We start from the raw sequence: 23654 nt of genomic DNA, 5'->3' as shown, positions 1-23654 counted from the left end.
GTGCTCAATAATACTTTTTGATGTGTTATGAATACAAAATTCTAATAAAAATTGAAATAACTTCATAAGCTCCTTATAAGTAGGCTTCTTTAAGTTTTTTTGTTCTGTATCATTAATTTTGTCTCTTTTTTTTGAGACAGAGTCTCGCTCTGTTGCCCAGCCTGGAGTGCAGTGGCATGATCTCGGCTCACTGCAACCTCTGCCTCCTGGGTTCAAATGATTCTCCCACCTCTGCCTTCTGAGTAGCTGGGATTACAGGCAAGTGCCACCATGCCCAGCTAATTTTTGTATTTATAGTAGAAACTGGGCTTCACCACATTGGCCAGGCTGGTTTGAACTCCTGACCTCAAGTGATCCGTCTGCCTCTGCCTGCTAAAGTTCTTGGATTACAGGCATGAGCCACCACTCCTGGCTAATTTTGTCTCTTTATGTCTTACATGAAACAGTTGTCGTGTCGACATAGATGGGGTCAAGTTATCTATGGCATAATCTTTTCAATAAGCCCATTCATTCGTTACCATTAATGATTTTTCTCCTAAGATTATGAAGAGACTAGAGAGATATGACAAAATGTGTCAATGCTTTCTCAAAAAGAAAACAGCATTTTCAATCTGAAAGATCATTAGCAATACAATGATAAAAGTAAAACTTGAAACTTGAGATAATGTATCATTACTGCTCTGAGAGGTCTAAGATAACAAATTTAAAAATTTGCCTAAAATAATTGTAGGAGTAAGATTCTTATTACCTGCTTTTATGAGAGAAAGAAAGGAAATTGCTATTCTTCTTGAGGTAGATATAATTTGTGTGAATCTGGAAATTAATGATATTATAAGATATAATTGCAGAATGTCTTAATTTCATCACATAATTATCTTCTTCCAGCAATATAGTATATTAGCACAGTAAAAATTTAATCTGTGAAGTTCAACACAGACAAAAGATTTACTAAGATTGTTTTCCCTTATGAAAAGGTGAACAATCCAAGACAACAAAATACAAAGATGCTCTTGTTACAAAGCCAAAAACTTGAGCAAACAAAAATCTGTCATAAAAGTGTCAAAAAGCTTACTGTTTTGCTTCAACATTTCTCTCTCCTAGTCATTTACCATTTATATGGTCATTTGGGTTCAGTTGCTAAACTCCTAGAGAAATTACGAGAGAAGCAAAAGACAGGAAATAGTGACAAAAAGAGAATTATGCCGAAGTTTTTTATGTCACCTGCAGTGGTTATTCCTGATGGTAAATCTGTTCATGAATAGTGAGTTATTCTGGTCTTCTATTTCCTCTATTTTGGGATGGATGCTAGATAGCCTTTCCTAAGGCATCACATGTATCATAAATGCTGGGGAGGCTCTTAGGCCTCCAAGATGACATGATTGAAAATGGACATTTCAAGGTTCAGAGATAGTTTACTAGAAAAAGCAGGGGTAAAGGGTCCAAAGATCTAAGTTACACTTTGAGTTCTTTCACTAAATAACTGTGTGGCATGGGAAATTCAGTAAACTTCACTGAGTCTCTGTCTCCTTACCTTTGAAATGAGGGAGGCACGTTACATCAAGGATGGTGTTCTGTGTGAACAGTTCATGCAAACCTACTCCCAAAGGCCAGGGAAGCTGAGAGGCTGAAGAAAGAAGCTGACAAATTCAGTTTCTCAGAAAGAAACATTTTATAGGAATTTATAAACAGAAACCATGTCTTGGGCAGGCACAAGGTGAGATGGTGGATCCCTGCACTTTTACCCACCAGACCCAAGGCTTATATAGCATAGGGAATTTGCTTAAGGATAGGGTTTATGGTAAGCATGTGTTTATGATAAAAATCAAGATTATTTTGACTTAAAGGCAGAATTTACAGTAAGTACATGAAAATAGAAATCTTAAAGGCTTTCCTGGAACTGGGGTTAATCAGAAGTCAACATGGTAGGTTAGCATCTGAGATGGAGTTGCTTTAGCCTCCTCAGATGGCAAATAAGTTTCATCTCAAATGCCAGCCTTTTAACATGTAGTAGCTTTCTGGAGCACTGTGTTGAGAAGGATTCTGAAGCTGTTTCTGGGCTCACTGGAAAAGCCTTTTGCTTGGTCAGCAACATTGGCCATTAAGCATAGGGGATGCAGAATGGCTACCTCCCTGCTATGAGCTCATCAGCTCTGAGACCCTATGATGGGAGGACGTGCCTGAAAAGACCGACTTTAGGTCTGCAAAGGTTTGTTTGTCACTCACAAGTCTGTAGTTTAAAGGACTTGTATGTAGCTTTGTTTTGTGACCTCCAGGTCTGCCCAACATCTTATTTTCTTCTCTGATTATGAGGCTGAGGTGTTGGCTGCTGCTGTTTGCTAGAAGACTACAGTGGCAGCACCTCATGGGAACATATGCTCTGGGGTATTTTCAGTGTAATCCTTCTGCCTACCTTTTATTAGTAATTCAATTCAACAAATTTCCTATGTGCTAGGCAGTCTGCTAATAGGCTGTGGTTGCCCTGCAGCTGTTTGGGGATCCATCCTCCGCAAACCAACTACCCACAAGAGCTGTAGCAATGGTTCTGGGGCTGAGAGGTGAAGGACTCTTCAGGGCAGTTTACACGTCATTAATTTGGCCAGTTCTTTTGTTAGCGAGGAACTAAGGGTCACTCAAGGCCACTCTCTGGGAAGGGGGCAGGGATTAAAAGTCATGCAATAAAGAATCTAACAGAGCTCAAGTCAAAACCTAAAAGCAGGCTGGACTTCTCAGAGTCTAGAATTTAAAGGATAACAAAGTCCTCAGATTCCCTTGCCCCCAGTTCTCTGCACCTTTCCTTGCCCCAGATCTGTGTTGGGTGAATAAGCCAGCCAAACAGAGCCACTCTGACTTCTATCTTGAGATGAGTTGGTCAGCAGTGATTTTGTTAGCAGCAGTGAATCTGTAGAGGTCTGCAGCAACTTGAATCTTGCCTCCTTGGAGGAAAAAATTCAGTGGAGAGGCATAAGGCAGAGTGAGAGGACAAGGCAAGTTTTAGAGCATCAGTAAGTTTATTAAAAAGTTTTAGAGGGTCCATTCCAGGATGGCCAAATAGGAACAGCTCCGGTCTGCAGCTCCCAGTGTGATCGACACAGAAGACGGGTGATTTCTGCATTTCCAACTGAGCCTCCACTGGTGATACCCAGGAAAACCGGGTCTGGAGTGGACCTCCAGCAAACTCCAACAGACCTGCAGCTAAAGAACCTGAATGTTAGAAGGAAAACTAACAAACAGAAAGGAATAGCATCAACATCAACAAAAAGGACATCCACACCAAAACCCCATCTGTAGGTCACCATCATCAAAGACCAAAGGTAGATAAAACCACAAAGATGGGGAGAAACCAGAGCAGGAAAGCTGAAAATTCTAAAAACCAGAGCACCCCTTCTCCTCCAAAGGATCACAGCTCCTTGCCAGCAACGGAACAAAGCTGGACAGAGAATGACTTTGACAAGTTGACAGATGTACGCTTCAGAAAGCTGGTAATAACAAACTACTCTGAGCTAAAGGAGGATGTTGGAACTCATCGCAAAGAAGCTAAAAACCTTGAAAAAAGATGAGGCAAATGGCTAACTAGAATAAACAGTGTAGAGAAGACCTTAAATGACCTGATGGAGCTGAAAACCATGGCACGAGAAGTACAAGATGCATGAACAAGCTTCAGTAGCCGATTAGATCAAGTGGAAGAAAGGGTATCAGTGATTGAAGATTAAATTAATGAAATGAAGCAAGAAGAGAAGTTCAGAGAAAAAAGAGAAAAAAGAAATGAACCAAGCCTCCAAGAAACATGGGACTATGTGAAAAGACAAAATCTACGTCTGATTGGTGTACCCGAAAGTGACAGGGAGAATGGAACCAAGTTGGAAAACACTCTTCAGGATATTATCCAGGAGAACTTCCCCAACCTAGCAAGGCAGGCCAACATTCAAATTCAGGAAATAGAGAGAACACCACAAGATACTCCTTGAGAAGAGCAACCCCAAGACACATAATTGTCAGAATCACCAAGGTTGAAATGAAGGAAAAACTGTTAAGGGCAACCAGAGAGAAAGGTTGGGTCACACACAAAGGGAAGCCCATCAGACTAACGGTGGATCTCTCAGCAGAAACTTTACAAGCTAGAAGAGAGTGGGGGCCAATATTCAACATTCTTAAAGAAAAGAATTTTCAACCCAGAATTTCATATCCAACCAAACTAAGCTTCATAAGTGAAGGAGAAATAAAATCCTTTACACACAAGTGAATGCTGAGAGATTTTGTCACCACCAGGCCTGCCTTACAAGAGCTCCTGAAGGAAGCACTAAGCATGGAAAGGAACAAACGGTATCAGCCACTATAAAAACATGCCAAATTGTAAAAACCATCAATGCTAGGAAGAAACTGCATCAAGTAACGAGCAAAATAACCAGCTAACATCATAATGACAGGATCAAATTCACACATAGCAATATTAACCTTAAATGTAAATAGGCTAAATGCCCCAATTAAAAGACACAGACTGGCAAATTGGAAAAAGAGTCAAGACCCATCAGTGTGCTGTATTCAGGAGACCCATCTCACGTGCAGAGACACCCATAGCCTCAAAATAAAGGGATGGAGGAAGATCTACCAAGCAAATGGAAAGCAAAAAAAAGCAGGGGTTGCAATCCTAGTCTCTGATAAAATAGACTTTAAACCAACAAAGATCAAAAGAGACAAAGAAGGCCATTACATAATGGTAAAGGGATCAATGCAACAAGAAGAGCTAACTATCCTAAATATATATGCACCCAATACAGGAGCACCCAGATTCATAAACCAAGTCCTTAGAGACTTACAAAGAGACTTAGACTCCCATACAATAATAATGGGAGACTTTAACACCCCACTGTCAATATTAGACAGATCAACGAGACAGAAGGTTAACAAAGATATCCAGGACTTGAACTCAGCTCTGCACCAAGCAGACCTAATAGACATCTACAGAACTCTCCACCCCAAATCAACAGAATATACATTCTTCTCAGCACCACATCACACTTATTCCAAAATTGACCACATAGTTGGAAGTAAAGCACTCTTCAGCAAATGTAAAAGAACAGAAATCACCACAAACTGTCTCTCAGACCACAGTGCAATCAAATTAGAACTCAGGATTAAGAAACTCACTCAAAACTGCACAACTACATGGAAACCGAACAACCTGCTCCTGAATGACTACTGGGTAAATAACCAAATGAAGTCAGAAATAAAGATGTTCTTTGAAACCAATGAGAAAAAAGATACAATGTACCAGAATCTCTGGGACACATTTAAAGCAGTGTGTAGAGGGAAATTTATAGCACTAAATGCCCACAAGAGAAAGCAGGAAAGATCTAAAATCGACACCCTAACATCACAATTAAAAGAACTAGAGAAGCAAGAGCAAACACATTCAAAAGCTAGCAGAAGGCAAGAAATAATTAAGATCAGAGCAGAAGTGAAGGAGATAGAGAAACAAAAAAAACCTTTCAAAAAATCAGTGAATCCAGGAGCTGATTTTTTGAAATGATCAACAAAATTGATAGACTGCTAGCAAGACTAATAAAGAAGAAAAAAGAGAAGAATCAGATAGACGCAATAAAAAATGATAAAGGGGATATCACCACCGATCCCACAGAAATACAAACTACCATCAGAGAATACTATAAACACCTCTATGCAAATAAACTAGCAAATCTAGAAGAAATGGATAAATTCCTGGACACATACACCCTCCCAAGACTAATTCAGGAATAAGTTGAATCACTGAATAGACCAATAATGGGCTCTGAAATTGAGGCAATAATTAATAGCTTACCAACCAAAAAAAGTCCAGGACCAGATGGAGTCACAGCTAAATTCTACCAGAGATACAAAGAGGAGCTAGTACCATTCCTTATGAAACTATTCCAATCAATAGAAAAAGAGGGAATCCTCCCTAACTCATTTTTTGAGGCCAGCATCATCCTGATACCAAATCCTGGCAGAGAAACAACAAAAAAAGATAATTTTAGACCAACATCCCTGATGAAGATCGATGTGAAAATCCTCAATAAAACACTGGCAAACAGAATCCAGTAGCACATCAAAAAGCTTATTCAATAAGATAAAGTTGGCTTCATCCCTGGGATGCAAGGCTGGTTCAACATACACAAATCAATAAATGTAATCCATCACATAAGCAGAACCGAAGATAAAAACCACATGATTATCTCAATAGATGCAGAAAAGGTCTTTGACAAAATTCAACAGTGCTTCATGCTAAAAACTCTTAGCAAACTAGGTATTGATGGAACATATCTCAAAATAATAAGAGTTATTTATGACAGACATATAGTTTGTATGTTTCATATATACACAGCCAGTATCATATTGAATGGGCAAAAACTGGAAGCATTCCCTTTGAAAACTAGAACAAGAGACAGGGATGCCCTCTCTCACCACTCCTATTCAAAATAGTGTTGGAAGTTCTGGCCAGGGAAATCAGGCAGGAGAAAGAAATAAAGGGTATTCACTTAGGAAAAGAGAAAGTTGAATTGTCCCTGTTTGCAGATGACATGACTGTATATTTAGAAAACCCCATCATCTCAGCCCAAAATCTCCTTAAGCTGATAAGCAACTTCAGCAAAGTCAATGTGCAAAAATCACAAGCATTCCTATACACCATTAACAGACAAACAGAGAGCCAAATCATGAGTGAACTCCCATTCACAATTACTAAAAAGAGAATAAAATATCTAGGAATCCAACTTACAAGGGATGTGAAGGACCTCTTCAAGGAGAACTACAAACCACTGCTCAACAAAATAAAAAAGGACACAAACAAATGGAAGAACATTCCATGCTCATGGATAGGAAGAATCAATATCATGAAAATGGCCATATTGCCCAAGGTAATTTTATAGATTCAATGCCATCCCCATCAAACTACCAATGACTTTCTTCATGGAATTGGAAAAAACTACTTTAAAGTTCATATGGAACCAAAAAAGAGCCCTCATTGCCAAGACAATCCTAAGCAAAAAGAACAAAGTTGGAGGCATCACACTACCTGACTTGAAACTATACTACAAGGCTACAGTAACCAAAACAGCATAGTACTGGTACCAAAACAGAGATACAGACCAATGGAACAGAATAGAGGCCTCAGAAATAATACCACACGTTTACAACCATCTGATCTTTGACAAACCTGACAAAAACAAGAAATGGGGAAAGGATTCCCTATTTAATAAATGGTACTGGGAAAACAGGCTAGCCATATGTAGAAAGCTGAAACTGGATCCCTTCCTTACACCTTATACAAAAATTAATTCAAGATGGATTAAAGACTGAAATGTTAGACCTAAAACCATAAAAACCCTAGAAGAAAACCTAGGCAATACCATTCAGAACACAGGCATTGGCAAGGACTTCATGTCTAAAACACAAAAAGCAATGGCAACAAAAGCCAAAATAGACAAATGGGATCTAATTAAACTAAAGAGCTTCTGCACAGCAAAAGAGACTACCATCAGAATGAACAGGCAGCCTACAGAATATGAGAAAATTTTTGCAATCTACCCATCTGACAAAGGGCTAATATCCAGAACCTACAAAGAACTTAAGCAAATTTACACGAAAGAAAATCAAACAACCCCATCAAAAAATGGGCAAAGGATATGAACAGACATTTTTCAAAAGAAGACATTTATGCAGCCAACAGACACATGAAAAAATGCTCAACATCACTGGTCATCAGAGAAATGCAAATCAAAACCACAATGAGATACCATCTCACACCAGTTAGAATGGCGGTCATTAAAAAGTCAGGAAAACAACAGGTGCTGGAGAGGATGTGGAGAAATAGGAAAGCTTTTACACTGTTAGTGGGAGTGTAAACTAGTTCAACCATTGTGGAAGACAGTGTGGCAATTCCTCAAGGATCTAGAACTAGAAATACCATTTGACCCAGCGATTCCATTACTGGGTACATACCCAAAGGATTATAAATCATGCTACTATAAAGACACATGCACATGTGTTAATTGTGGCACTGTTCACAATAGCAAAGACTTGGAACCAACCGAAAGTCATCAATGATAGACTGGATTAAGAAAATGTGGCACATATACACCATGGAATACTATGCAGCCATAAAAAAGGATGAGTTCGTGTCCTTTGTAGGGACATGGATGAAGCTGGAAACCATCATTCTGAGCAAACTATTGCAAGGACAGAAAACCAAACACCGCATGTTCTCACGCATAGGTGGGAACTGAACAATGAGAACACCTGGACACAGAGCGGGGAACATCACACACTGTGGCCTGTTGTGAGGTCAGGGGATGGTGGAGGGATAGCATTAGGAGAAATACCTAATGCAAATGATGAGTTAATGGGTGCAGCAAACCAACACAGCACATGTATACATATGTAACAAACCTGCACGTTGTACACATGTACCCTAGAACTTAAAGTATTTTTTTAAAAAAAGTTTTAGAGCAGGAACAAAAGGAAATAAAGTACACTTGGAAGAAGGCCAAGTGTGTGACCTGAAAGATGCAAGTGCCCCATCTGATCCTTGATCTGGAGTTTTATCATTGGCATGCTTCCAGGGTTTGCATCTCTCTTCCCTTGATTTTTCCTTGGGGCAGGCTGTTTGCATGTGTAGTGGCCTGCCAGTACTTGGAAGGGGCCGCAGGCGGTGGTGTGTTTACTGAAGTTGTGTACGTGCTTGTTTGAGGCATTTTTCCTTTGGGAGGAAGGTCATATGACAGTTAAACTCTTCCATTTTGCCTCTTAGTGCACATGCTTAAGCCTGCTTACCCAACTCCTGAGATCTTATTGGGAAGATGCTGATCACCAGCCTTAGGTGTTTTCTATCTTCTAGGAGACAGCCGTTCCCTGGCACCAGCTGCCATGAATTATCATTTTAGAGCGACCGTTTGATAACCACCTGACCATCACCTGATCGTTGTCTGACATTCCTGGAGGGGAAGCCCTCTCCTGCCCTACTCATGTCTGCCTAGCTACCTTCTTAACAATATCAGACTTAGAAGACAGCGACTCGACCCTCCCAACACATTTTTCTCTGCACTCTGGAAAGGGCATAGCATCGTTGTCTCAGTTTCCGAAGCTGTCCTGCAGTTTCAATGGCCCTGGAAAACTCCCTTTGTCCACGGTTAAGGTGAGAAGGCTGCTTGCATCACTGACATCCTGGACTTCTTGCTTTTTCCAAGGAGGAACCAACCCTCATATAGTCAAAAACCTGCATACAGCTTAATGTTTCTCTTCACATTTATGGGGGTTGCTAGGACTTCAGGTCCCTGGAAACCCGTCTCTTGCTCCTGACCTGGTTCTTGCTGTCCTATGTGTTGTGACTGAATCAGACTCTGGCCAGCTGGAAGGTGAGAGCAGGACTTAAGATGCTGGTGCTGTGGGGGACATGTGAGGTAGACCGTCCTGCCTGAGGAGTGGCAGTAAAATTTTGAAGGAAGAAACAGGTTTTGAGGGATTTTTAAAGAAAACCTACTAAATTTGATGATTGATAATATCTATGCAGTGGGCTGGGCTTGAAAGAAACAGGTTTTGAGGGATTTTTAAAGAAAAACTACTAGATTTGATGATTGATAACATCTATGCAGTGGGCTGGGCTTGCAGGGAGGGTGATGTGACATGGTGAGGCCAGAGTGGTCAAGTGACTGAATATTGTTGAGAGTGGGAAGTTGGCAGGAGACCAGAACTGAGGCTGAGAGTGCAGCTAAAATGATAAAGACAGGCCAGGCACAGTGGCTTACACCCGTAATAGCACTCTGGGAGGCTGAGGTGGGAGAATGGCTTGAGTCCAGTAATTCAAGACCAGCCTGGGCAATATAGTGAGACCCCATCTCTACAAAAAATTTAAAAATTAGCCAGGCACGGTGACACACGCCTATGGTCCTAGCTACTCAGGAGGCTGAGTCAGGAGGATTGCTTGAGCCTGGAAAGGGGAGGTTGCACTGAGCCAAGAATGCACCACTGCACTCCTGCTTGGGTGACAGAGCAAGACACTGTCTTAAAAAGAAAACAAACAAACAAAAAAAGACTAAGACTTGATTTGCTGTTTTTTTACACCAAATACACACATAGGTGATATTTAATGGGACTGCATTATTGTTATTATTATTAAGGAAGCTTTTTGCAAAGTGAGGTGGCTCCTGCCTGTAATTGCAACATTTTGGGAGGCCAAGGTGGGAAGATTGCTTGAGGAGGGGAATTTGAGACCAGCCTGGACAACACAGCAAGACCCCATCTCTACAAAAAAGTAAATTAAAAAAATTAGCCAGACATGGTGGCAGACATCTGTAGTTCCAGCTACTTGAAAGGCTGAGGCAGGAGGATTGCTGGAACCCAGGAGCTGGAGGCTGAAGTGAGCCATGATTGCACCATTGTACTCTAGCCTGGTTGACGGTGTGAGACCCCATCTCTAAATAAATAAATAAATAAATTTAAAGTTTTTTATTTGAAAGTCAATTGTTAGCACATCTAAACATGCTCTCTCATCAAAACGACAGTAGAAAATTTCCCAGGCTAGTCCACAAAAGCCTGTGTAAAATCATAAAGATGGAAGGGAGCTTAGAGATTTTCATGAACAGTACACTAAGGCAGAAAGCATAGTCATTTAGAAATAGGTTCTGAAATCAGATCACATTTATTAACTAGGTAACCTTGTATCTTATTTACTCTCACTGGGTCTCATTCTCCTTATATGTAAAACAGAACAATACCAACCTCACAGACTTGTCATGAGGATTACATGAGATGATGCTGGGTAATGTGTAAAAGCTGAACTGCTTCTTGCTGCCATTATCACACCATGGATGTTAAAGAAATCTGGGTCTTGCATGAAAAAGTAATTGAGGCTTTGCTGGGTCACCCAGAGGGCTAAGGGTTTTGATGCATTAGTATTTCTATACCCCTAGAAAACCCTAGGGTTGAGACTGTCAATGCACACATGCCGCTATTTTGTCCCCATCATGTGTAAAAAGATGAGCATAAGATCTGGAACAAGATGAATGCTCAACCAGGATGATTATTAGTCTGACTTCTTCTTTTTGCATATTCAGAAACTGAGGCACAGAGAAGTGAAATGACTAAGCCTAAGGCCCCAGCTAGACTGCGGCAGGATGGGAACTAGAAATCAGGCATCCTGAGTTCACAGTCAAGATTTCTTCCTACTGTATCAACTTGCTTATCACAAAGGAACTCAAAGGTCAGTGAGCTAAACCTTCCCACTATTTGTGGATAGATGACTGTGGGAAATTGCTCCAGCTCTAACTGGGAATGCCAGAAGATATCCAGTCTCAGCCCAGAGACAAGGGAACAAGGCTTCTAGATGGAGCAACTTTTAGAGGGCATGGGGTGGAGTAGTACCAGGGGGAGGTAGGGGCCTCTGGCAATATTGACTGGCAGAAGGTTCGGTAAATGGTAGTGCTGGGAGACATCTAAGAAGTGGCATGTCTGTAGTGCCCTTTGCAATGGGGGTTTTGGTTGGGTCAGGGAGGAAGTTCCCATAGGAGTGGCAACAGAGGTTTGGTGGCAGAGGTGGGGGAGGGGTTGACCAGGCTGCCCATTGTCATCACTGTGGACAGGCTGTTCTGAAGCAGGATTTTAATATGTAGGGAACTACAACAGAGTTTACTGTGAAAAAGAACATGATACCTCAGTTAGTCTCTATTATTGGGGCATTCTGTTATAAAATGAGGAGAGATCACATATTTCGTGAGCATATACTATGTGACAGACATTGTGCTAGGCACTGGACACACATATTCATCATGTCTCACAAGCCAATTAGAATGGAAGATGTCACTGAGACTCAGGAGAGTCCAGTGGCCAAGAACACGAAAACGTTGGGTGGAAGAGTCGAGTTCAGTGAGCCCAGGCTCTGTCTGACAAAAGCCCAGCTCCTCCCACTGCTCCGTGCAGGTTCACAGATAACTAAGCCCCTGCTAATTTATTAGACCCTCATTCTGAAATTTTGAAATTCATTAGTCTAATTTTCTGCCATACAGAAGTGGACATACTTGCCTCCTTTTTCAATATATCCTCTCTTATAGAATCACAAGTCCTGTTGGCTGTGGGTCTCAGTTGGGGAGAGGTTTATAACGCAGGCATTTCAGTAACTGTGTAGCATTGGAGATTTTTCTTTTGGAGAGGTGCCATATCTCTTTGAGTGATGAGATGGTAGGGTGTAGTTTGAAAAAACCAGGAACTTTTACTCTTCCCTTTTCTCTCTAGTATCAACTGCCCTCACCAGTGAAAACCAGCTACCCAGACCCTTTACTCCCTTCCTCACCACAAAAAGCTACCAGTTATTCAATCAAATATCAATTCAAAGCTTTACTATACCCTTATGAGAGATAAGTATCAAACAAGTTTTAAAAATGAGCATTTCTTTTGAGTCAATATTTTATTTCTATGATTTTTACTAGGAAATAGTCATAAATTTACTTATAAGGACAGTCAATTGCAATATAAAACATTTAAAAACTTAAGTTAAAAAATATGTATCAGACCAGGTGCGGTGGCTCACACCTGTAATCCCAGCACTTTGGGAGGCTGAGACAGGTGGATCATCTGAGGCCAGGAGTTTGAAATCAGCCTGGCCAACATGATCAAACTCCATCTCTAGTAAAAATACAAAAAAATTACCTGGGCATGGTGGTGCATGCCTGTAATCCCAACTACTTGGAAGGTTGAGGCATGAGAATTGTTTGAACCTGGGAGACAGAGATTGCAGTGAGCCGAGATTGTTCCACTGCACTCCAGCCTGGGAGACAGATCGAGACTCTTGTCTCAAAAAGTATATATATCCATAAAATATACCATGTAATATATAGTATTATTGAATAAAAATAGCAGATAACTCATTTATATATATACAGTTGACCCTTGAACAACACTGGGGTTAGAAGAACCAACCCTCATACAGTCAAAACCTGTGTATAACTTTTGACTCCCCCAATATGTAACTATTTTTTTTTTTTTTTTTGAGACGGAGTCTCGCTCTGTCGCCCAGGCTGGAGTGCAGTGGCGCGATCTCGGCTCACTGCAAGCTCCGCCTCCCGGGTTCACGCCATTCTCCTGCCTCAGCCTCCCGAGTAGCTGGGACTACAGGCGCCCACAACCGCGCCCGGCTAATTTTTTTTTTTGTATTTTTAGTAGAGACGGGGTTTCACCGTGGTCTCGATCTCCTGACCTTGTGATCCGCCCGCCTCGATAACAGCCTACTCTTGACCAGAAGTCTTACTGATAACATAAAGTTGATTAATACATATTTGTATGTTATATGTATTAAATACTGTATTCTTACAATAAAATAAGCTGGAGAAAAGAAAATGTTCTTAAGAAAATCAGAGGGAAGAGAAAACATATTTGGTATTCACTGAGCGGAAGTCATCATAAAAGCCTTCATCCTTATTGTCTTCACAGTGAGTAGGCTGTGGAGAAGGAGGACGAGAAGGGTTGGTCTTGCTGTCTCAGGGGTGGCAGAGGCAGAAGAGGTGGAAAAGGTGGAAGGGGAGGCAGGAGAGGCAGGCACGTTTGAGGTAACTGTTACTGACAAATCTCCGCGTATAAGAGAACCCTCACAATTCAAACCTGTGTTGTGCCAGGGTCAACGATATTTTTAATTTAATAGACTTTATTTTTCAGTCCAATTTTAGGTTCACAGCAAAACTGAGCAGAAAGTACAGAGATTCCCTCTTGCTCTCCAATTTACAGCCTCCACCACTATCAACATCCCACACAGCAGTGGTGCATTTCTTATAGCACAAGAACCTACACTGACACACAATTACCAACCCAAATCCATAGCTTACATTAGGATTCACTTTGAGCCGTATACATTCTATGGATTTGACAAATGTATGTCTTGTGTATCTGTCAGAAATGTTAGAACCAGAGCGACTCCATCTTGAATAGGGGCTGGGTAAAATGAGGATGAGACCTGCAGAGCTTCATTCCCGGAAGGTTAGGCATTCTTAGTCACAGGATAAGACAGGAGGTTGGCAGGACTAGTTTCACAAGATACAGGTCACAAAGGCCCTGCTGATAAAATGGAATATGGTAACAACAACAACAAAAAAAGCTGGCAAAGCCCACCAGAACCAGGATGGCGACTAAAGCAAACTCTAGTTGTCCTCACTGCTCATTATAACCCATTAGCATGCTAAAGTCACTCCCATCAGCACCATGACAGTTTACAAATGCCATGGCAACGTCAGAAGTTATCCTATAAGGTCGAAAAAGGGGAGGAACCCCTCAGTTATGGGAACTCCCTACCCCTTTCCTGGAAAACTCAGGAATAATCCATCCCTTGTTTAGCATTTAATTAGGAAATAACGATAAGTATATTCAGCCCATGCTGCTTCTCTGTCTATGAAGTAGCCATTCTTTTCATTCTTTTTTCTTTTTTTTTTTTTTGAGACGGGAGTCTCGCTCTGTCGCCCAGGCTGGAGTGCAGTGACGCGATCTCAGCTCACTGCAAGCTCTGCCTCCCAGTTTCACGCAATTCTCCCGCCTCAGCCTCCTGAGTAGCTAGGACTACAGGTGCCCACCACCACACCCGGCTAATTTTTTGTATTTTTTTAGTAGAGACAGGGTTTCACTGTGTTAGCCAGGATGGTCTCGACTTCCTGACCTTGTGATCCGCCCACCTCGGCCTCCCAAAGTGCTGGGATTACAGGCATGAGTCACCACGCCCGGCCTCTTTTCATTCTTTTATTCTTTTACTTTCTGCTTCTGTTGCTGCTGCTGCTGCTGCTGCTTCTTTTTCGTTGTTGTTTTTTTTGTTTTTGTTTTTGTTTTTGTTTTTGTTTTTGTTTTTTTGACAGGATCTCACTCTGTTGTCTAGGCTGGAGTGCAGTGGTGCAATCTCGGCTCACTGCAACCTCCACCTCCCAGATTCAAACGATTCTCCTGCCTCAGCCTCCTTAGTAGCTGAGATTACAGGTGTCCACCACCACGCCCAGCTAATTTTTGTATTTTTAGTAGAGACGGGATTTCACCATATTGGCCAGGCTGCTCCCAAACTCCTGACCTCAGGTGATTCGCCCACCTTGGCCTCCCAAAATACTGGGATTACAGGTGTAAACCATTGCGCCCGGCCCCTTTACCTTCTTAATAAACTTGCTTTCACTTTGTTGACTCGTCCTAAATTCTTTCTTGCACAAGATCTAATAACCCTCCCTTAAGGTCTGGATCAGGACCCCTTTCTGGTAGCAAATCCATCATTGCAAAACAATATATTTTTAAAATAGGAAAATAAACATTAAATGTCAATATTTGTATTTGGATGATGAAATTACAGAATAATAGACATGATATTCTCACTATCGGTATACATTACTTCATAATAAAACAATAGTTTTCAAGAGTCTCTGCTTAGGTAGGGAAACTGAAAGCTAATGGTAAATCTTGCCTTGATTGTTATTGCTAGATAGCAAGAGAAAGTGAGTCCGGCTAAAGAATTAGAAACAGTTAGTTAGAAGGATAATTGATATTTTGAGGGGATAGAATATTTTCCCTGCCCTATCCTTTGTCTTCTAGTAGAAGAAGAAATAAAAGAAGGCTTAGAGAGAGACGATGCACTAGTACTATATGTGAAACATTTAATAGAAAAAAGATGTGATTATCCGCATTAGTAGTTTGTGATAATCTGTTTGTATCTTAATGGAGAGGATTGCCCCAGAAACCTCTCAGGTGTAAAAGAAAATGCAGTTATTCTTCAACCTGTGAAAATTCTAACTCTTGCAACACTTGGACTTATCTGCATTATTTTTAATAGAGTCATTTCCTACTTGCTAGTCTGCCTTTGCTACAAGATCACATAAGCGATCACCTCCTGGGGGTACTGTCTGCTGTCCAATACTAGCATTTTAACTATATTTACCCTTTGTCTACTTAGCAGTGATTGTGGTTTTGCTGGCATAGTTTACCAATTTTGCACTTATTATTATTATTATTATTATTATTATTTTTTGAGACGGAGTCTGGCTCTGTCGCCCAAGCTGGAGTGCAGTGGCTGGATATCAGCTCACTGCAAGCTCCACCTCCCCAGTTTATGCCATTCTCCTGCCTCAGCCTCCCGAGTAGCTGGGACTACAGGCACCCGCCACCTCGCCTGGCTAGTTTTTGTATTTTTTAGTAGAGACGGGGTTTCACCGTATTAGCCAGGATGGTCTCGATCTCCTGACCTCGTGATCCACCCGTCTCGGCCTCCCAAAGTGCTGGGATTACAGGCTTGAGCCACCGCGCCCGGCCCTATTATTTTTTTTAAATGAGAGAAAATATAGGCATAAAAGTGTTGATATGATAAAATCAGGTCTGTATTCTACCTAATATAATTGAAATAAAGATAGATATTTGTAATCAAAATCTATAACCTTATTTGAAAATTCATTGGACAAATCATTCAACTCAGCAATCATAGGTAAAGGAAAAGAATAAAATTAAAGAATGTGTACAAACAATGCAATGAGACAAGCAAAGCTATTAGTGGCATAAGAATTAGAAAGGTTGAGGCAAAACTATTTGTTGACAGTATGATTATCTCTCTAGAAAACTCAAAAGAATCAATGGAAAAACTATTACAAACAATAAAAGAATTTATTAAACTACCAAATTATGAAAACCAACAATCATAAATCGATAACCTTCATATACACAAACAACCAGTTAGAGGATACAATGAAAGAGAGGATTCCATTTTGTAATAGCAAAGGAAAATAAAACAAAAACAATGATAAGCATAGATAACAAGAAATATCCAAACCACACATGAGAAAATTTTTCTTAGGGATCAAAATATAGACATAAGGAAATAGAAAAACATGCCATGTTTTTGGATAGGAAGATTCAACATAGAAAATGTAAATTTTTTAATTTATAAATTCAATTCAGTTCACATAAAATTACTGATACTATGAGTATTTTTTGTCTGGAGCTGCTTCCAGTTGATTATAATGTACATTTGGAATAACAAGAAAGAACGGCCAGAAAAACATTCAGAACGAAAGGCTATGATGGGGGAGGGGTATCCCTACTAAATACATGCATAACATTACAATAGATTGGAATGACCCTGTGCTTAACGTTGTTAGGTGGTGGCTCATGAGTAGATAGGCACATCAATGAACACATAGAAAACCCAATAATAGACTCAAATGCATATAAAAATTAGCATATGACAAAAAACATGTAAAATTAGTGGAAAAAAAGAAAATTTTAAATAAGAGGAGTTGTGATAACTAAATTGAAAAAGGTAAAATTGGATCAATTTTTCACACTGAAGCTAGAACAGATCCCAAATGGGTCAGAGATTTGTCTAAACAATAAAACCGTATAAGTACTAGAATAAAACATGCATAAATGCTTTTATAGCTTGGAAATGGAGAAAACTCTTCCTAAGTATGATTTGAAAACAAGCATCAACAAGGGAAAAAGACTAATAAATTTGATCACATAAAGATAAAAGGTAAAAATACTTTGCATGACAAAGTAAAATAACTAATAAAAAATCCACTAAAAACCTACATCACAAGCAAAATCAATGACAAATGATAAATCTGCAAAAACATTAGCAATTTATATCACAAAAGTGGTTGGCAGAAGTTGCAGTAAGCTGAGATTGTGCCACTGCACTCCAGCCTGGGTGACAGTGTGAGTGAGACCCTGTCTGAAAAAAAAAAGTTTGAAAAGCACCAATATAGAAGAAGCCCTCAATAGCATATCTGCCTCAGTCATGACCATGACAACATTAATTTGAATATATATAGTTTTTAAAAAGAGAAAAATTATTTAAAGCTATTTAAAGCATAGTATTTTGATGGTAGAGGGATAGATCTTATAGTAAAAAAAAATACTGCAAGTAATCATCACATCCTTAATAATAATATTGTTATGGTTGTTTTGAAATACACACACACTTATACTTTGTCTGGTTTCTTTTTTAAATCCACTCACAAAAATGTCACATACAAATGTTACAGGTAAGTTTTGTTAGATATTCAAAGAACAGATAATTCTAATCTTACATAAGATCTTCTAAAAAGAAAAAAATTGAGAAATGCTCTCCCCTCTTATGCTGGACAGAATAATAGCCTCGCAAAGATATCTACAGTCTAATTCCTGGAACCTGGAAATATCTGCCTTAGCAAAAGGACTTCACAGATATAATTAAGGATCTTGAGACAGGGATATTATCCTGGGTAATATCCAGGATAATTATCCTGAATTATTTAGGTGAAGCCAGTGTAATCACACATGTCTTTCTAAGTGAAGGGGAAGTAGGAGAGTCAGAGAGAAGGGACGTGACCACAGAAACAGAGCTCTGAGTAATGCGATTGCTGTCTAGAAGCGGACCATGAGCCAAGGAATGCAGACAGCATCTAGAAGATAAAAAAGGCAACAAAAACAGATTCTCTCTGAGAGCCTATGGAATGAACACAGCACTGATGACACCTTAATCTCAGTCAGTGAAATGAATTTTGTACTTCTGACTACTAGAACTACAAGTTAATTCATCTGTGTTGTTTTAAGGCACTAAGTTTGTGGCAAATTACTACAGAAGCAATAAGAAACTAACACATTCCCTGTATCTTATAAAATATTAGCACAGCGCTATTCACAGCGGCCAAGACATGGAATCAACTGTGTACATCAACAGAAGAATGGATAAAGAAAACATGGTATATTCGACTCAGCAATCCTATCACTGGGTATATAGCCAAAAGAAAACAAATCATTCTGCCAAAAAGACACATGCACTCACATGTTCATCGCAGCTCTGTCCATAATAGCAAAGACATGGAATCAACCTAGGTGTCCATCAACAGTGGACTGGATAAAGAAAATACGGCGTATGTATACCATGAAATACTTCACAGCCATAAAAAAGAATGAAATCATGTCCTTTGCAGCAACATGGATGTAGATGGAGGCCATTATCCTAAGCCAATTAGTGCAGGAAAAGAAAACCACATACCACATGTTCCCACTTATAAACGGGAGCTAAACATTGGGTACTCATGCACATAAAGATGGCAACAATAGAAACTGGGGACTACTAGAAGTGGAGTAAGGGTTGAAAACTTAACAGTTGGGTACAATGCACAGTACCTGGGTGATGGGATCATATGTGCCCAAAACCTCAGCATCACGCAATATACCCAGGGGGAAAAAAAACCTACACATGTAACCTATAAATCTAAAATAAAAGCTGGAAAAAAGAAGAAAATGTGGTGTATATATATGCAACAGAATACTATTCGTCCATAAAAAACAATGAAATCCTGTTATTTGTGACAACATGGATGAGCCTGGAGGACATTATGTAAGTGAAATAAGCCAGGGACAGAAAGACAAATACCAAATGTTCTCACTTGTATGTGGAAACCAAAAAAATCAATCTCATAGAAGTAGAGATTAGAATAGTGATTACTAGAGGCTGGGAATGGTTGGGGGTTGCAGAAAAAGTGGGTTATTCAGAGGTTGGTTAACAGACACAAAATTACAGCTAGATAGAAGGAATAAGTGCTCGTGCTATATAGCATTGCAGGGTGACTATAATTTACAATTTATTGTTGAATGTTCCCAACATAAAGAAATGATAAATGTCTGAGGTGATAGATATGTTAATTATCCTGATTCAATAATTACATATTGAATACATGTATCAAAATATCACATTGTGTGCCAGAGTATGTACAACTATTATGTATCAATTAAAAGTAGTAGTAAAAGCAAAAAAAGAGATTAGCGTAATTTTGATACCAAAATAAAAAAACAGCATGAGAAAGAAAATAGATAAGCTGATTTCATTCTTAAGTATGTGAACACTCTAAATAAAACATTGGCAAAACAATGCTAGCAAGTATTTTTTTAAAATCATTATCAAGTTAGGTTTTTCCCAGGCATATGAGGACATTTTATCATTAGAAAAGTTATTAAAGTTAAACAAAGTTATTAAAGTAATTAAAGTAATTCATCACCATAACAAATTGAAGAAAGGTCACAAGATAACCTTTATAGGTAAAAAAGAATGCATTCAATAAAATTTAAAACACATTTATGATTAAAAACTAAAATCTCTTAAGCCATGATGGAATAATTAGCATCAGATTAGCTCTTTCATTTCAAACAACTATAAAACTGGGTGAATATATTAATTACTATTTTCAGATGTTGGACAAAAGTGACAAACGACTGTGATCCCTGAGAAAAGATAATGAAATTGGGCGAGCCCTGCAATCACCTGCCTGAAGGCACTTTGCAGATTGTGGCACAGGTAGAGTAAGCTCAAACAGAGCACAGCAGTCTTGCTGAATTGGAGAGACAGATATTGGAGTTCAGGACCCTCAGAGTGGCTGGAATTTACAGAGCAGAATGCCAAAAAGGAGGGAGCTACAGCAAAAGAGAGGCCTAAATATTTACTTAGAGGATCCTCTGAGTTTTTGGCAAATATTAACCTGCACATATGCAGAGACTCTACAAGCCTGAGCAAAAAAAGAATGACCAGGGAAGAAATACTAGTGGAGCTACTAGTGAGCTGAACAGTGGAGCTAACAAAGGCCAGGAGGCGTTTGAGTTCCAACCAGACAGAGTGACAAGGCTTCGTTGAACCCACAGGGCATGTGGTAGAGGCTCCCAAAGAAGCACAACTGACGCTTGCATAAGGGCTACACTATACTCTTCCTAACAAAACTTAAAGACAATTCCTAAAAGTATCAAGTGGATTCATCAGTAACTAAATGCTCCCACAAAAACTCAACACTCTAAAAAAGACAATTATACTCAACAGTGTAACATTCAAAATGTCCAGTATCTAATAATATTAGCAAACATGTGAAAAAGCAAGAAAATGGTACCCTTAACAAGGAGGAAATTTAGTTGACAGAAACAGACCCAGAAGTCACACGGATGATAGGAGTAATAGAAAAAGACTGTATAAATTGTTCAAGTATTTGAAGAAAAACAGAAACATATTGAAGGAACAAATAAGGAGTCTCCATAGAGAAGGCAAAACTATTTTAAAAGGAAAAAAAGATTCCATCACAACTTGGCAAAGAAAACGAAAAATAGAAAATAAAAAAAAATTTAAAAGACTTGTCACAAATTATGAAGCTGAAAGATAAAATAGCCAAACCAAAATATTGATTGGACAGTACTATTAGCAGATGAAATCGTGCTGAAAAAAAATCAGACTTAAAGACAGGCAGTAGAATCTATCCAAATCAAAGCCCAGAAAGAAAAACAAAGGGCTTATGGGAATAAACCGAGCTTCGTGTCATATGGAACAATATTTGGTAGAGAAAAGAGACAAATTGGAGCAGGAAAAATGTGAAAGAAAATTAGGAAAATATTTTGAACTGAAAATAAAAAGGCAACATATGAGAGTTTGTAGGTTGTCGTTATAATAATGTTAAGAGGAAAATCTATAGCTCATGTTCTTATTTGAAAAAGACTAATATTTAAAAATAATGATCCAAGTTACCAACTTAAAAAGCTAAAAAAGAAAAGCAAATTGAACCCAGTATCATTAGAAGAAATGAATTCCTAAGGTTAAGAGAAAAGATAAATAAAATAAAAAGCTGACAAACAATAGAGAGAAATCAATAAGCGAAAAAGCTGAATCTGAGCATGGTGGCTCATGCCTGCAATCCCAGTGCTTTGGGAGGCTGAGGTAGGAGGATTGCTTGAGCCCAGGAATTCAAGACAAGCCTAGGCAATGTAGTGAGACCACATCTCTACAAAAATAAAAATAAAAGTTGATTTATTAAAAGATTAATAAAAATAAAAAAACTCATAGGCTAAAAGAAAAACCCAACAAATAACCAGTATCAAGAATGAAAGAGGAATAATTACTATCGATATCATCTACATTAAAATGACAATAAGGAAATATTATGAAACATTTTATGCCAACAAATTTGGCAACTTATATAACATAGAAAATTTCTTGAAAGACAGTAATTACTGAAACGGACACGAGAAGAAATAGAATATTTGGGTAGCCCTGTATCCATTAGATTTAATGTGTAATTAAAATACAGTAACAAATTTATATTAAATTAATAAATTAAAAGCAAAGCAAATGCATGCTAGGCCTAGATTGCTTCACTGTTTAATTTTATCAAACATTAAGATACAAATAATAATTTTACACTTTTATAATATAGAGAGGAAGAAAAAATTTCAAATTACTTGATGGGGCTAGCATAACTCTGATACCAAAACCAGAAGAAGACATTAAAAGAAAATACAATATTTCTCATAAATATTAATTCAAATCTCCCCATGAAAATATTAACAAATTTAATTCTGCAATATATGAAAAGGATAATACTTCATGACCAAGTTGGCTTTATGCCAGGAATTCATGGGTGGTTTAACATTCTAAAATTAATTAATGTAAATCATCAAATTAATATAATCATGTTAATAAAAATAGAGAAAACATTTTAAAACAATTCAACTTCCATTCCTGATTTTAAAAAAAAAACCCTCACAAAACTAGAATCAGAAGAGAATTTCCTTACCCTGATGGAAGACATCTACAAAGAACTACAGCTAACATTATACTCTTTGGTGAAAAATTGAACACATACTTCCTAAGGAGAACAAGGAAAGGATAGGCAATATCATTACTTCTATTCAACATTATATTCCTGTTCCTAGTCAGTGCAATAAAACAAAACAAGCAAATGAAAAGGAATACAGATGGGAAGTAAACAGTAAACTGGTTTTTATTGGTAGAAAATGTAATTGTATAGGTAGAAAATCTTAGTGTCTATGAAATAATAATTAGAGCTAATAAGTGAATTTAGTAGGATTGTAGTGTATTTGTTGTCTATTGTTGTATAACATTACCTCAAAAAGTAACAACTTAAAACAACAGACATTTATTATATCATGATTCCATTTATTAAATCATGAATCACAAATCCAGGTGATGTTCAGCTGAGTGCCTCTGCCCCAGGTTCTCTCACAAGGCTGCAATCAAAGTGTCAAGTGGGGCTACAGACTCATCTGAAGGCTTGGTAAAGGAGGATTCACTTACTCATGTGGTTGTTGGCAGGATTCAGTTCCTGATGGCTGTTGGACTGAAGGCCTTAATTTTTCACTGCACTGTTTGAAGACTTCCCTCAATTTCTTGCCATATGGTCCTTCTCCACTGGACAAATCCCAACATGTCAGTTGACTTCCATCAGAGAAAGCAAGCAAATGAAAGCAAGTTCGTGTTAGCAGAAGTCAGTATTTTTGTAACCTAACATGACGTGATATTGCATCTCTTTTGCCATTTTCTGTTTGTTAGAAGAAAGTCACTAGGTCTAGCCCAAACACAAGGGAAGGGGATTATACAAGGATATGAATATCAAAAGAAGGGATTGGGCTGGGCGCAGTGGCTCACATCTGTAATCCCAGCACTTTGGGAGGCCGAGGTGGGCAGATCACAAGGTCAAGAGTTCGAGACTAGCCTGGCCATCATGGTGAAACCCTGTCCCTACTAAAAATACAAAAATTAGCCAGGTGTGGTGGTGGGTGCCTGTAATCACAGCTACTCGGGAGGCTGAGGCAGGAGAGTTGCTTGAAACCTGAAGGCAAAGGTTGTTGTGAGCCAAGATCGTGCCACT

General features: G+C 39.0%; 1 long non-coding RNA gene across 1 annotated transcript; it reads right to left on the bottom strand.

The window, feature by feature from the left end:
- Positions 1-2989: 2989 nt before the first annotated feature.
- Positions 2990-23221, bottom strand: LOC114671388 (uncharacterized). Its single transcript, XR_003721373.2, has 2 exons — positions 23081-23221; positions 2990-3192 (listed from the first exon to the last, which is right to left on the bottom strand). It is a non-coding gene; the product is annotated as an uncharacterized LOC114671388 (long non-coding RNA).
- Positions 23222-23654: the final 433 nt, after the last annotated feature.

This window comes from Macaca mulatta, chromosome 12, assembly GCF_049350105.2.
Source record: "Macaca mulatta isolate MMU2019108-1 chromosome 12, T2T-MMU8v2.0, whole genome shotgun sequence".
NCBI classification, from domain to species: domain Eukaryota; kingdom Metazoa; phylum Chordata; class Mammalia; order Primates; family Cercopithecidae; genus Macaca; species Macaca mulatta.
This window is presented reverse-complemented; position numbering and strand designations above follow the sequence as displayed.